Consider the following 12,201-nt stretch of genomic DNA (forward strand, 5'->3'; position numbering starts at 1 on the left):
AGAAATCGGTTTTAATTAGATGTTTTCGACATAAATCTTACAACGATGATTCAATAAATAAAATACGATAAATAAAGAGGAATTATACACCCTCAGACTTACATGTTGACGGAACGAGATGAACTAAGATATCGATTAGTGAATGCTCGACGCGAATGCAATGAAAGAGTGCCCTCGTAAGAGGAAAACGATTGATTAATTTAGATTGATTGAGTGTAGTTGGTCAAATTGGTCGGTCATGCAACGGAGAGGTTGGTACCGGAAAGATCCGAGCTTACGTGGTCGGAAGTCCAAGCACGTAGGCGCCAATTAGTAAGAACGAAGTCTAGAATGCAAAGGGAGAAGAGAAGGGCGGACACTCGCGTGAGAAATATGAGGAACGAAGGCTCCTATTTATACTAATCACACGGAGGAATAGGGTTTCGGAGACTCTTTGGAAGTGAATCTCAGAAAGTTATAAAAAGATACGTAAATCATGCAAAGAAGGGCACGGGAAGAGGCGCAGCGACCATGCGTCCCTTGGAAGAGGCGCAGACTGCTGCGTCTATTCCCGGGAGGTTTCCTCTGTTGAAGAAAGATTTCGCGTTTGAGTTATGGTAGGACGGAAATAATTCGATTATCTTTTGAATATTACGGGATATTATTTGCCAAAAGATAAAATTTGTGAAATATGGAATAGAAATATCCGGAACATTCCAGAACATTCTGACTCGGGATTTAACGGCTATCGAGAAAATGGAGACGGTTTTTGACCCGGACTCGAATGTACTCTAATTATCGCCAAAACGACCGTATCCGGACGTAGATGACAACTAAGAGGTTGACATTAATATTCGAGCAAACACTTGACGATAATCTTACGAACTGTCACAAATCGTTCCGCGAATCAAACATGCGGCCCAATCATCACCGGGTGGTTTGCGAGGGGTGCAGAAACGAGGTGTCTACAGAGCCCCCACTTTGACTGAGGCTTGGACAAGGCGAAAGTCAAAGTATAGCCATCAGGTCAATCGAAGATTACAACCTGACGACTATGGCGACGCGAGGCGGCTCAAGGGGTCTGAACCAAGGACCTATCGTCGGGAACATTTTAGAGTCTGTCGACTATCGGGGAGGGTCGTTTAAAGTCCATTAGACTACGTAAGGAGGCTCGCCAGCCATAAGAAGAGACCATACCTGAGACTTCTTTCTCGAGATGCTTCCGGAGGTGCGTAGGAGCTAAGGGTAAGCGTAGGAGCTAAAGGGTAAGACCTAAAAGATAAATAAAGATCGTGCTAGGGTGTGGGACCCTAAAGGAAAGCATTGACGGGAAGGAGGCCAAAAGCAAGATCAACTTAAAGGTAACTAAGGTTTGGGTATAGGAACTTCTGGAGAACGACACCCTGTCGAACTCCGCGGGGAAACACAAAATATAGTAAAAGCAGCAGGACGTCGGTAGAAACTGCTGGGGAATCCGCTTGCGTCGGTCTCAAACGAACTCGGGCAAAAACTTGAGGTTGAATCTGCTTGCGTCGGTCTCAAGCGAACTCTTGTTGGGGAATATATCGACGACTAGGAACATCTTGATCGTCATGGGAGAAAACTTCGAGTGAGCGATCGCAAAATACTCTGCATACGGACAAAATAAATTGAGCAATATTGCAAAAATCTTTGCTGCGCGGGATAAAATGAATTTGGACAATACTGCAAAATACTGTCGCGAAGGATAAAATGCGGGCCAGAACGAAAGAAAATCGTCGAAACGGGCCAAAAGAATACAATAGCGTTGAAGAAGAGGCGCACCAAAGATGGGCCCACAAATAACGAACCCATAACGAATTTTTGAAAATTCGTATGGAGGGAACGTGAGGAAGAGGCGCAGCAAGAGCTGCGTCCCTTGGAAGAGGCGCAGCACCTGCTGCGTGTTTTCCCCAATTTGGCAATTCCTGCGTAAAAACGCGAAATCAGAAAGCTTATGTTTCAATATTTCGAAACTCAATTTCTTTCAATTTCTCTCTCAAATCTTCACCATTTCCGTCGAGGTTGGATTCAAAAGCTTGCTTGAAATATGACTAATCGAGGTATGTGTCTTAATCTTGCATTAATCATCCGTATTTGTCGAATTTTGAGCCGCAAATTCTAGGGTTTTCAACCCATTTGATCGAAAATTTGGGGCTCTTCCCCCAAATGGATTTGTTTTGCCAAATTGATGCTAGAAATGGATAGTAGGCAATGTTAGGAACATAACCATGTATTTGCTTTGAATTTTCATCGAGTTTTGAGCCCTTGAGCGAATTTTGAGACGGTTTTACAGCTGAACCGTAAATTGCTTCGAAAATAGCCTTAGGATTACCCATTGGCGACGAAATTTGATATTTGGGATCCTTGGGTGATGGGTAAATTTTCTGCCATCTCGAAATTTTGGTTTGTGACAACTTTTCAGGGCACCTTTCTAGGGCATAATCGCCGTTATAACGAAATGCTGCCGAATTTTCGACTTGAACCCGGAACTAGGCCTTGACTTGGGCTTGACTTTGACCCAATTTATCACATGAGCGATTGGATTGGCGGGAATATGGCCAAAGATGGCCAGAAAGGGCGGTTTTCAGGGCTTTGGAGGCTCGAAAACTCCTTAATCAAAGGCTTGCCGTCATGTGACGCGGCCTAAATTTCCTTTGACGTTGCAGGTGATGGGGCTTCTACTTCTGGGAGGAGTCCCATGGAGATAGACGTTGCTGCTGTTGAGGAGGCTTTAGAGCAGGCTTTCACCGACGCGGTGATGGCCACTGGAGACGGGGCACACGAGGAGGCGGAGGAGGAGGAGGCTCCGAGACGGGCCAACGTCGAGCAAGGAGGTCGTCGGTGAGGGGAGCTCCTGCGTGGGCTGAGACCTGGGAGAGTAGGCACCTTGTGTGGGCTGCAGAGGGTCACCTGTCCTACAGGACGGTGAAGAGCTTGGTAAATAAGAACTTACTACTCATTACCTGTTCTCCTTCATTCTTTTCGTCCAAATTTCTTGCAAATTTCCATTCAAAACTAAAGATAGCTTTGTTTCAAATCATTATAGGAGGCCGGGAACATCAGGTTGTTCTCAGGTTACACGACAGCGATGGAGCACTACGAGCGGCTGTCGGCGGAGGAGAGGGCCATGATCGAGCGTGGAGCGTTTGGTCCTCTGGTTCAGGTCTGGAGGGATATCGTGAAGAGGAAGTTGCGGGCCAACCTTAGCCTGGTCCGTGCTTTCTTGGATCGATTCTGGGATACGACTTCCACGTTTCACCTGCCTTTTGGTGAGGTGGGAGTCACTCTGGAGGATTACGGCATGATTTCTGGTCTGCCGTGCGGGACCGAGGAGATGGTGTGGCCGGAGACTTCTATGAGAGCGGATTCGGCCGAGGCGAGGAGGTTGATCGGCTGGAACTTGTCGCCGAAGGCTGTTGCAGTGCCGGGCTTGGTACCCAGTACCTATGCCCGAGACTACTTTGCGGGGAAGACCCCGGTGTCGGTGACGATCGATGGGAGGGAGACTGCTCCTCCTCCTTGTACAGCTGAGCAGAGGGCTCGTCTGTGGCTTTGGTGGTTCTTGTCTTCGATTTACCTCGGAGACAAGGGCGAGAGGCTATCGACGAAGCTTCTTCCCTTTCTTTCTGACCTGAGTTCCCTAGGGCGTTGGGACTGGGTCACTGCTGGTTTTGCGGTCCTCATCCGCTTCATGAGGGCCATGATTCGTCCGGAGTTGATGGAGAAGGGGACTTCTCCTGGCGCTGTCGGACCTGGACTACTGTTGGAGGTATGAACCTTCCAAAGCAAATTCCTTTCTTTATCGAAATACGAAAGATCGTCATTGATTATTTTGTTTTATAGGCATGGGTGTACTCTTACTTCCCGAGTCTCGCGCCCAAGAGGACAGAGCCGCTGGAGAAGGCCTATCCTGTGGTGAGGGATTGGGTGATGTGCAGGACGAAGAGCAAGCGCTCTTCTCACAATGTCTACCGGCGGGATGTGAACGCCCTTCAGCTGAGCAGTGTGAGTATCCCACCCGTATTCATATTTCATGTCCTTTGCTTCCACTTGATCATAGGAATGATCTTTGCCTTTATATTGTCGCAGTGGGTGCCCAGACCTTGGGCGGAGTACGCTGGAGCGCCTCCTTTTGTTGCTGAGGTCCTTCGACCTAGGAGCCCGAGTCGGCTGCTGTTGTGGACGTCGATGGGTCCCGTGTGGTATCTGGGCGAGCGTTTGGCTCGTCAGTGCTCTCGGGGTGCGTTGACGGTTCCCATTGATCCTCCGAGGATGATGTTCAGGGAGCCTACTGAGGCTGAGAGGGAGGCGGACTTGGCTGGTGCCAGTGGCGACGACCTTCTTCTGCCTGGCGAGGACTACTCAGCGTTCCTTTACGGGAGGTTGGCGTACTGGCCAGTAGTGGTGAGTATCCTTTACTTTTCTTGATTTGATTTCGGGAATTACGATGAAAGATCATCGGTTAATGAGAGCTATTTGTCTTTGCAGGAGGTTGAGGCGGCGGGCATCGAGCCCCCAGTGTACCCCGAGACTCTTGAGTACACTGACGCGACTGGGAGGACGACGATCTCCGAGTTGCGTGACTTTGACGTAGCTGTGACGAATGCTGGCCTAGACGACTGGCAGCATCTGATTCGGAGGGTGAGTCCCCGATTATATACCTTTCGTGTAAGAACACATTTGATTAAACTTGTTCACCTTACTGAGAATTCTTTTGAAATGCAGGTCGCGCCATCTCGGTTCGTGGCACTTTGGAGGGTGGCCAACCGGCTACGAGCTACCGCCGTCGAGGCACTCGTCGGTGGTCGAGGTCGTCAGGTACGAACCTTGTTTGCTTTCTTTTGATTTTTTTGATTTTCCGTTTTGTTTGAGCTGATTGACATGAGCCAATTTGCTGTTTACAGGGTGACCGCGAGCTGGAGCGAGAGTTGACCCAGTCTCGGGAGGAGACGGCTCGCTTGTCGAGGGAGCTCGAGTTTCGGGATGCCGAGATTGCTGCTCTCATGGCGAGGGTTGCTGAGTTGGAGGGTGCCAGATGAGTTCTGCATAGTTTTGTAGACTTGTACATTTGGACATTTGATTTTGAACATTTTTGGACTTGTTTGGGGCGCAAGCCCCCAGTTTGCTTGGACTTTGGATTTGGTTCGGGGCGCAAGCCCCCAGTTTCCTTGTACATTTGTATATATGATGGACTGAGTGCCTTTGCTGCTGGGATGTGTCGCTTGTACCTGTAGGTTAGCTCTTGAACAGATTTGGTAGACAACGGTTTATGCCGTCATGCTGCCGAAATTCACATGGAAATCACGCAAAACATACATTTTATACACATAAGGTCTTAATTAGCGCAAAAAGAGACTCAAAGGATACAAAAATGCAAGAAATGCAAAAATTTGCAAAAAATTTAGGCGGAAATGACCGGACGGTTAGGGAGGGTTACCCCTAAAAAAAAGAAAAAAGAGAAATCTATAAGTGTAGAAATGAAAATGTTGAAATTTGTTACAAAATGAAAACAAAAGAAAATGAATTCCTAAAAAAAATGAAATTAGAAATGAAATGAAATTTATTTCCTAAAAAATAAATAAATGAATTAGAATAAAAAAAGGTGCGATAAAAATGGCGAGTGTGTCGACGTCGCCTCGAAATGCGTGCCCGCGAATTCAGGAAGTTTGAAACATGGTAAACTGCTCGTATTTACCAAAATAAAATCCCGTAGGAATAGGAAATTATTCGTTATAGAATTAGGAAAGATCCAAACGCGGAAATCACAGAGAGTGAGTGCGGGAAAAGGCGCGACATGAGTGCGTCGCTTTGAATAGGCGCAGCAGGAGCTGCGCCTGTTCCCAAGCCTGTCTCTCCTGGCGGATTTTGGAAACAGCAATTAGTATAAATAGGAGCGTCGACGAAGCTTTAAATCACATAATTCTTCCGTCTCTTCTCCGTTAATCTCATAAAAAACTCCCAAAATAAATTTTCAAGAGAAAATTTGTCATCATGAACACTTTGGGGGTCCGCTTGAAGGAATGGACCAATGAATTTTCGAATGTCGAGAAGCACGACATGGGTGCTCATAACCTTGGGTCTCTATTGAGTTTGAAACTCATTAAGGTGGTGAAACCGTTCTTGGATGCTTGTCTTGACTACTGGGACCCAAATTGTCATGTTTTCGCGTTCCCGGTGGTGATATTTGTCCTTTTAGGAGGAAATTGCGCTATTGGTGGGTGGGATCCCGAGCACTTACCCGCTATTCCTTCCACTTCACAAGGGTATAAGAGCAAATTCAGAGACTTGCTTGGATTGACTAGACTTGAGGTGGATCGCTTGGTTACCCCGAAAGGCGTGAGAATGCTGGACTTTGTAGACCGATTCATCACGTAGCCGACCCCACGTCTCTTATGTTGCCAGGAGGAGAGCTTTTGGCTTCTGTTTGCTACATGTGTATGTCTTTCATGGACACGTTGATGAAGATTTGCGGGGTGATCCCCGTCTTTTGGGTCTTATCGAGCAAATGGAGCTGCGCAGGAGCCCAGCTTGTTTGTGTTTAGGGGAGATCATCTTAGGTTTGGATAATAGGAAATCCAACCGCGATCTGCCATTTCTGGGGAGTCCCGTCATCCTGCAGGTAAAAGACACCTTTTCTTTTTCTTTTCTTTTTTTTTTTTTTTTTTTTTTTTTTTTTTTTTTTTTTTTTTTTTTTGTTTTGTGTCTAATGCCTGCTTTTGGTAGGTTTGGCTTATGGAACGGCTCCGACTGCTCGAGCCCCCAGTTCATGCACTTTCCTATCATTCCCGTATGATTGCGATGAGGACGCGGTTGTACATGGTGGACTTCACTCGTGTTTGTGACTATTGGAAGAACAAGCTGAAGAATGATGATGGCCCGTTGATTAGGTGGGTCGTACCATGGTGGCACCTCAAGTCTGTTACTGGAGTGTCTTCTTTGGATCCCACCAGGTCCGTGCGTATTCCGGGATTGGAGTTCATGGTATGCATCTTTCCGGAAAGATTGATGAGGCGGAGTCGGGTGAAGGACCATCCCGAGGCTTGATACCGTTCAGATCGCCGTAGCGCTTACCACCGAGAGCCGAAGAGAGTGGGCTATCAAATGGGCCCAGAGGAACATGTGGTTCTTGAGCTTCTCCGCCAATGCTTTGTGGGTGTCGGATTCCTATCTGAGGTGGAGAAAGGCTGCAACTTCGGAAGAACGCGAGAGACTGAGGAAACGCGAGCCTGTTGACTACAAGGTGCGCGAGGGAGAGAAAGAGAAGGAGAAGCATCTGACAGAAGGAGAAGAAGAAGCTGGATTTCAGGTCATTCATCCTTCGAAGAAATCAAAGACTACTCCTGTTGCGGAAATGGTGGTCGGCAAAAATGGGAGAGTCCGGCCTCGAGAAAGACCGTTGGTGATTAGGTCTGAAGTGGTGCAAGAGCGCCCGGCTCGAGGTCGTGACAAGAAGTATGACAAAAATGACAAGGGCAAAGGGAAGATGGAAGAATAGCCCGAGTCTTTATTTATTATTTGAGTATTATTATTATTGTTTGTAATAAAAAGGAGGGATTTTTAGAATCCTAGCCTATTCTATTTATTATGTATTGTATTATTATTATTAGAAAATGAATGGAATAAAAAGGTTAAATGGTTATGAAACCGTTGTGATTTTCTTTTATTATTCTTGTCGAATTTCAAATGCAAAGCAAATGTCCTTCTATTTACATTTTAGGTATAATAGGTTGAATCCTGTGAAGGATTGCCTACGTATTCACTTAGAAAGCGAAATCAAACCCTTGCGCGTAGTTCGAGTAAATGTAAAAGAATAATTGTTCGAAGCAAGAGCTTTGTAATGAACATAGAAAATAAGCATGAGCTTTTGCTTGTTCTCAAGGTGCGAATTTAGTTTATTTGACGATATGAGGATGACAATCTTGTCAAAATGCAAGAGCATAGTGACACTCAGCTTATTTTAGCTTGGCCAGGGGCCGTTTATTTAGTGCCACAAGAGCGACACATGGGTTTACGCGAGGCGCGTTTCTGTCCTATTCTAGGCATAGTATCGTTTCAGTTGGTCAAGGTTTGTGGGGTTTGAGAACTCATTCCCGTCTAGGTCTGTGATTCTAACCGCACCCCCTGGGAGTATGGATTTGACTAGGTATGGTCCGGCCCAATTAGGTTTGAATTTTCCCCTTGGGTCGACAGGTAAGAGAGCTCTAACCGATTTGAGTACTAAGTCTCCTTCTTTGATGTTTCTTGGCCTAACTCTTTTGTTGAAAGCTCGTTTGATACGTGCTTGATATGTTTGGACATTGTGTAAGGCGCGTAGCCTACGTTCATCCAGGAGGATGAGTTCTTCATATCTATCCCTCTTCCAATCGGCTTCAGGGATTTGGCTTTCGAGTAGAATACACAAGGATGGTATTTCTAGCTCGACTGGTTGTACGGCCTCCATGCCGTAGGTCAAATAGAAAGGAGTAGCCCCAGTGGGTGTCCTAAGCGATGTACGATATCCCCATAAAGCAAAGGGTATCTTGCTTGGCCAATCTCTGTAGTTGTCGGTCATTTTCTTGAGAATTGTGACAACGTTCTTGTTTCCGCCCTCTACCGCGCCGTTAGTACGTGGTCTATAGGGCGAAGAGTGGTGATGCTTAATCTTATATTTGGCTAGCAATTGCTCGGTTTCGGCTTGGAAGTGTGACCCGTTATCACTGATGATCTCATGTGGGCAACCATATCGACAGATGATGTTGTTTTGTATGAATTTTGCCACATTTTTAGCCGTAAGAGCAGTGTAGGAAGCCGCTTCTACCCACTTGGTGAAATAGTCAATCGCTACTAGAATGAAACAGTGACCTCCTGTTCCGGCTGGGGTTATCTTCCCGATTATGTCAATTCCCCATGCGGAAAATGGCCAAGGAGATGTCATCGTATATAGCAACGAAGGAGGGACGTGTTGTACGTTCCCGAAGATTTGACAATTGTGGCAATGTCTCACGTATTTGATGCAATCAGATTCCATGGTGGTCCAATAATACCCTAAACGTGTGATTTTCTTTGCCATCATGGGCCCGCTCATGTGAGGACCGCATTCTCCGTCGTGGACTTCTTCCATCACCTTTCGTGCCTGTGAATGATCAAGGCAACGTAGGATTACACCAAGAGGTGTTCTTTTGTATAATTATCCTTGCATGAGGATGTATTGAGAAGCTAACAGGCGTATAGCACGTTGTCCCCTTTTGTCCATATCCGGTGGATAGGTACCATTAAGCTTGAAATTTAGGATCGCTTGGAACCAGGGTTCTTGCGCGATTTCTTCTTCATCGGTGATTTGATGGACATAAGCCGGTTCCGATCGTCGTTCGATGCACAAAGGCATTTCCACCATGTGATCTGGTATACTTATCAAAGATGCGAGTTTCGCAAGAGCGTCTGCAAATTGATTTTCCTCTCGAGGTAGGTGTAAGTAGGTTACGTGATCAAAGAATTGAGCCACTTGGTCTATTCTAGCTTGATAGGGTGCGAGGCTTTCGCTTCGGATTTTCCAAGATCCTGTAACTTGATTGATGATCAGTGATGAATCCCCATGTACTCGGGGGTTATTGATGCCTAAGCTTACTGCCGCTTGTAATCCGATGAGGCAAGCTTCATACTCTGCAGCGTTGTTTGTCACCTCGAACTCGAGTTTGACAGCAATCGGTGTATGCTCACCTTCAGGAGAAATGAGCAACACTCCTATTCCGAATCCTCTTAAATTTGATGCTCCATCAAAGTATAGATCCCAAGAGTCCACGTCTGTTTGAAGTATGTCCTCGTCGGGAAATGACCAAGTATCTATGATTTGTGTGTCGTTGATAGGATTCTCTGCGAAGAATTCGGCGACGGTGCGACCTTTTATGACTTTCAATGGGACATATTTGAGGTCGAATTCTGAGAGCATCAGAGTCCATCTTGCTAGACGTCCGTTGAGGACGGATTTCTCGAAGAGGTATTTGACGGGATCCATTTTGGAATATATCTTGACGGAGTAGCAAAACATGTAGTGACGTAGCTTCTTCGTCGCCCACACAAGAGCGAGGCATGTCTTTTCGAGTTGCGAGTATTTGCACTCATATTCCAAGAACTTCTTACTTAGATAGTAAATAGCTCTTTCTTCACTTCCTACATTTTGAGCCAGCATAGCACCCATGGCAGTTTCAGTTACTGTGAGATATAAACCAAGAGGTTGATCTCGTTGTGGTGGCATGAGCACTGGTGGTTTAGCCAATATTTCTTTGATTCGGTCAAACGCCTTTTGACAATCATCATCCCACATGGTGTGGTCGGTTTTCTTGAGTTTCTTGAAGATAGGCTCGCAAATCATGGTAAGTTTCGATATGAATCGACTTATATACTGTACCTTTCCCAGGAATCCTCTGACTTCTTTTTCTGTTTGAGGTTGTGGCATTTCGATCAGAGCTTTGATTTTCGAGGGATCTATTTCTATACCGCGTTGGCTAACGACATCTCCCAGGAGTTTTCCGGATGTTACCCCAAATGTGCATTTCTGAGGATTGAGTCTCATGTTGTACTTTCGTAGCCTTGCGAAGAACTTGCGAAGGTTTGCAATATGTCCTTCTCTTTCTTTGGATTTGACGATCATGTCATCTACATATACCTCGACTTCTTTGTGCATCATGTCATGTAGGAGTGTAGTCGCGGTGCGTTGGTATGTAGCTCCGGCGTTGATCAATCCGAATGGCATTACCGTATAGCAATATGTTCCCCATTGGGTGACGAAAGCGGTCTTGTGCATATCTTCCATGGCCATCTTGATTTGGTTATATCCCGCATATCCATCCATGAAGGATAGTAATGCGTGGTCTGCAGTATTGTCCACCAATATGTCAATGTGAGGTAGAGGGAAGTCATCTTTTGGACTTGCTTTGTTTAAGTCCCTGAAGTCAACATAAACACGGATTCTCCCATCCTTTTTGGGCACAGGTACTATGTTGGCTACCCAGTCAGAGTACTCGGAAACTTTGATGAACCCGGCTTTGAATTGCTTATCAACTTCTTCCTTAATCTTTAGAGCCCATTCTGTCCTCATTCGTCGAAGCTTCTGTTTCACAGGTTTGAAACCCGGTTTAATAGGAATCCTATGTTCGGCGATATCCCTGTCGATCCCTGGCATGTCTTTGTAGGACCAAGCGAAAACGTCTTTGAATTCATTTAGGAGGTCTATGAAATCGGCCCTTTCGGTAGAGCTCAAGGTAGTCCCTATCCTAAGTTCTTTGGGTTCTAATTCGGTTCCTACGTTGATGGGTTCGGTGTCCTCTATTACTGGTCCCCCTTTCCCTTCCTGTAATATTTCTTTGGCTACGTAGGGAGGTATTTCGGTCAAGTCTGGGTCTTGGTCATCCTCAGTATCATCATAAACAGAATTGCACTCGAAAGAACACAGAGAGTAAGCAGAACCTGATTTATTCATATTAAGATTTGAGTAAAGTTGAAACAAAGAAGCCAACTGATCCATGGTCAGTGGCGGCAAAGGAACAGTGATTGGGGCATTCCCCGAACTACTGTGACTACTCGAGGCTAAGCTAGGAGAAACGAAGGGAGTGGGGATGACAACAGGAGTAGACTCTCTAATGACTTCTCTAGACTCCGACTCTGACTCCGACTCCGACTCCGACTCGAACTCGTCGTCTTCTGGTTCTCCTTTGAACATCTCTCCTTCTCCAGTAGTGAGCTTGAAGAGTCTTCCTTGGTTGTTGGTCCATTTGATAGATTTTCTCCATCCTTTCTGCTGCTTTGTGTCGGTTTCTGTGATTAACGCGGTGGGGTTGAAGCGATCGTCTTGAAGTATCATAGTAATGATCTCATCCTGCGCGGCCCTAATGAATCGGTCCTCTCCAAACAAGAGGCTAACATCTTGTTCGTCGAAGCAAGGTGCTTGACGGGTTTTGACGGTAGGAACCGTTTCGGGAGGAATGAAGTAGCAATCGTGAAAGATCTCGATTCCGGCTAACTTCCTCTCGAGATAATGCCAAGGTTCGGGAAATCCATGGAAGAGTTCTGAACTTCCTTCCTGGACGAAGTACCCATTTAGAGTGGGGAGATATGGTCTCATTTGGACTCCCACGTACTTGCGATTTTGGACTTGAGCGAGCATTTCGAGAACTTCTTCAGCTGTGGGTTTGTATCCTAGTCCAAGTGGTATCCTTGTCGAGTTGC

The sequence above is a fragment of the Silene latifolia genome, chromosome 2 (assembly GCF_048544455.1).
Source record: "Silene latifolia isolate original U9 population chromosome 2, ASM4854445v1, whole genome shotgun sequence".
Taxonomy (NCBI): Eukaryota; Viridiplantae; Streptophyta; class Magnoliopsida; order Caryophyllales; family Caryophyllaceae; genus Silene; species Silene latifolia.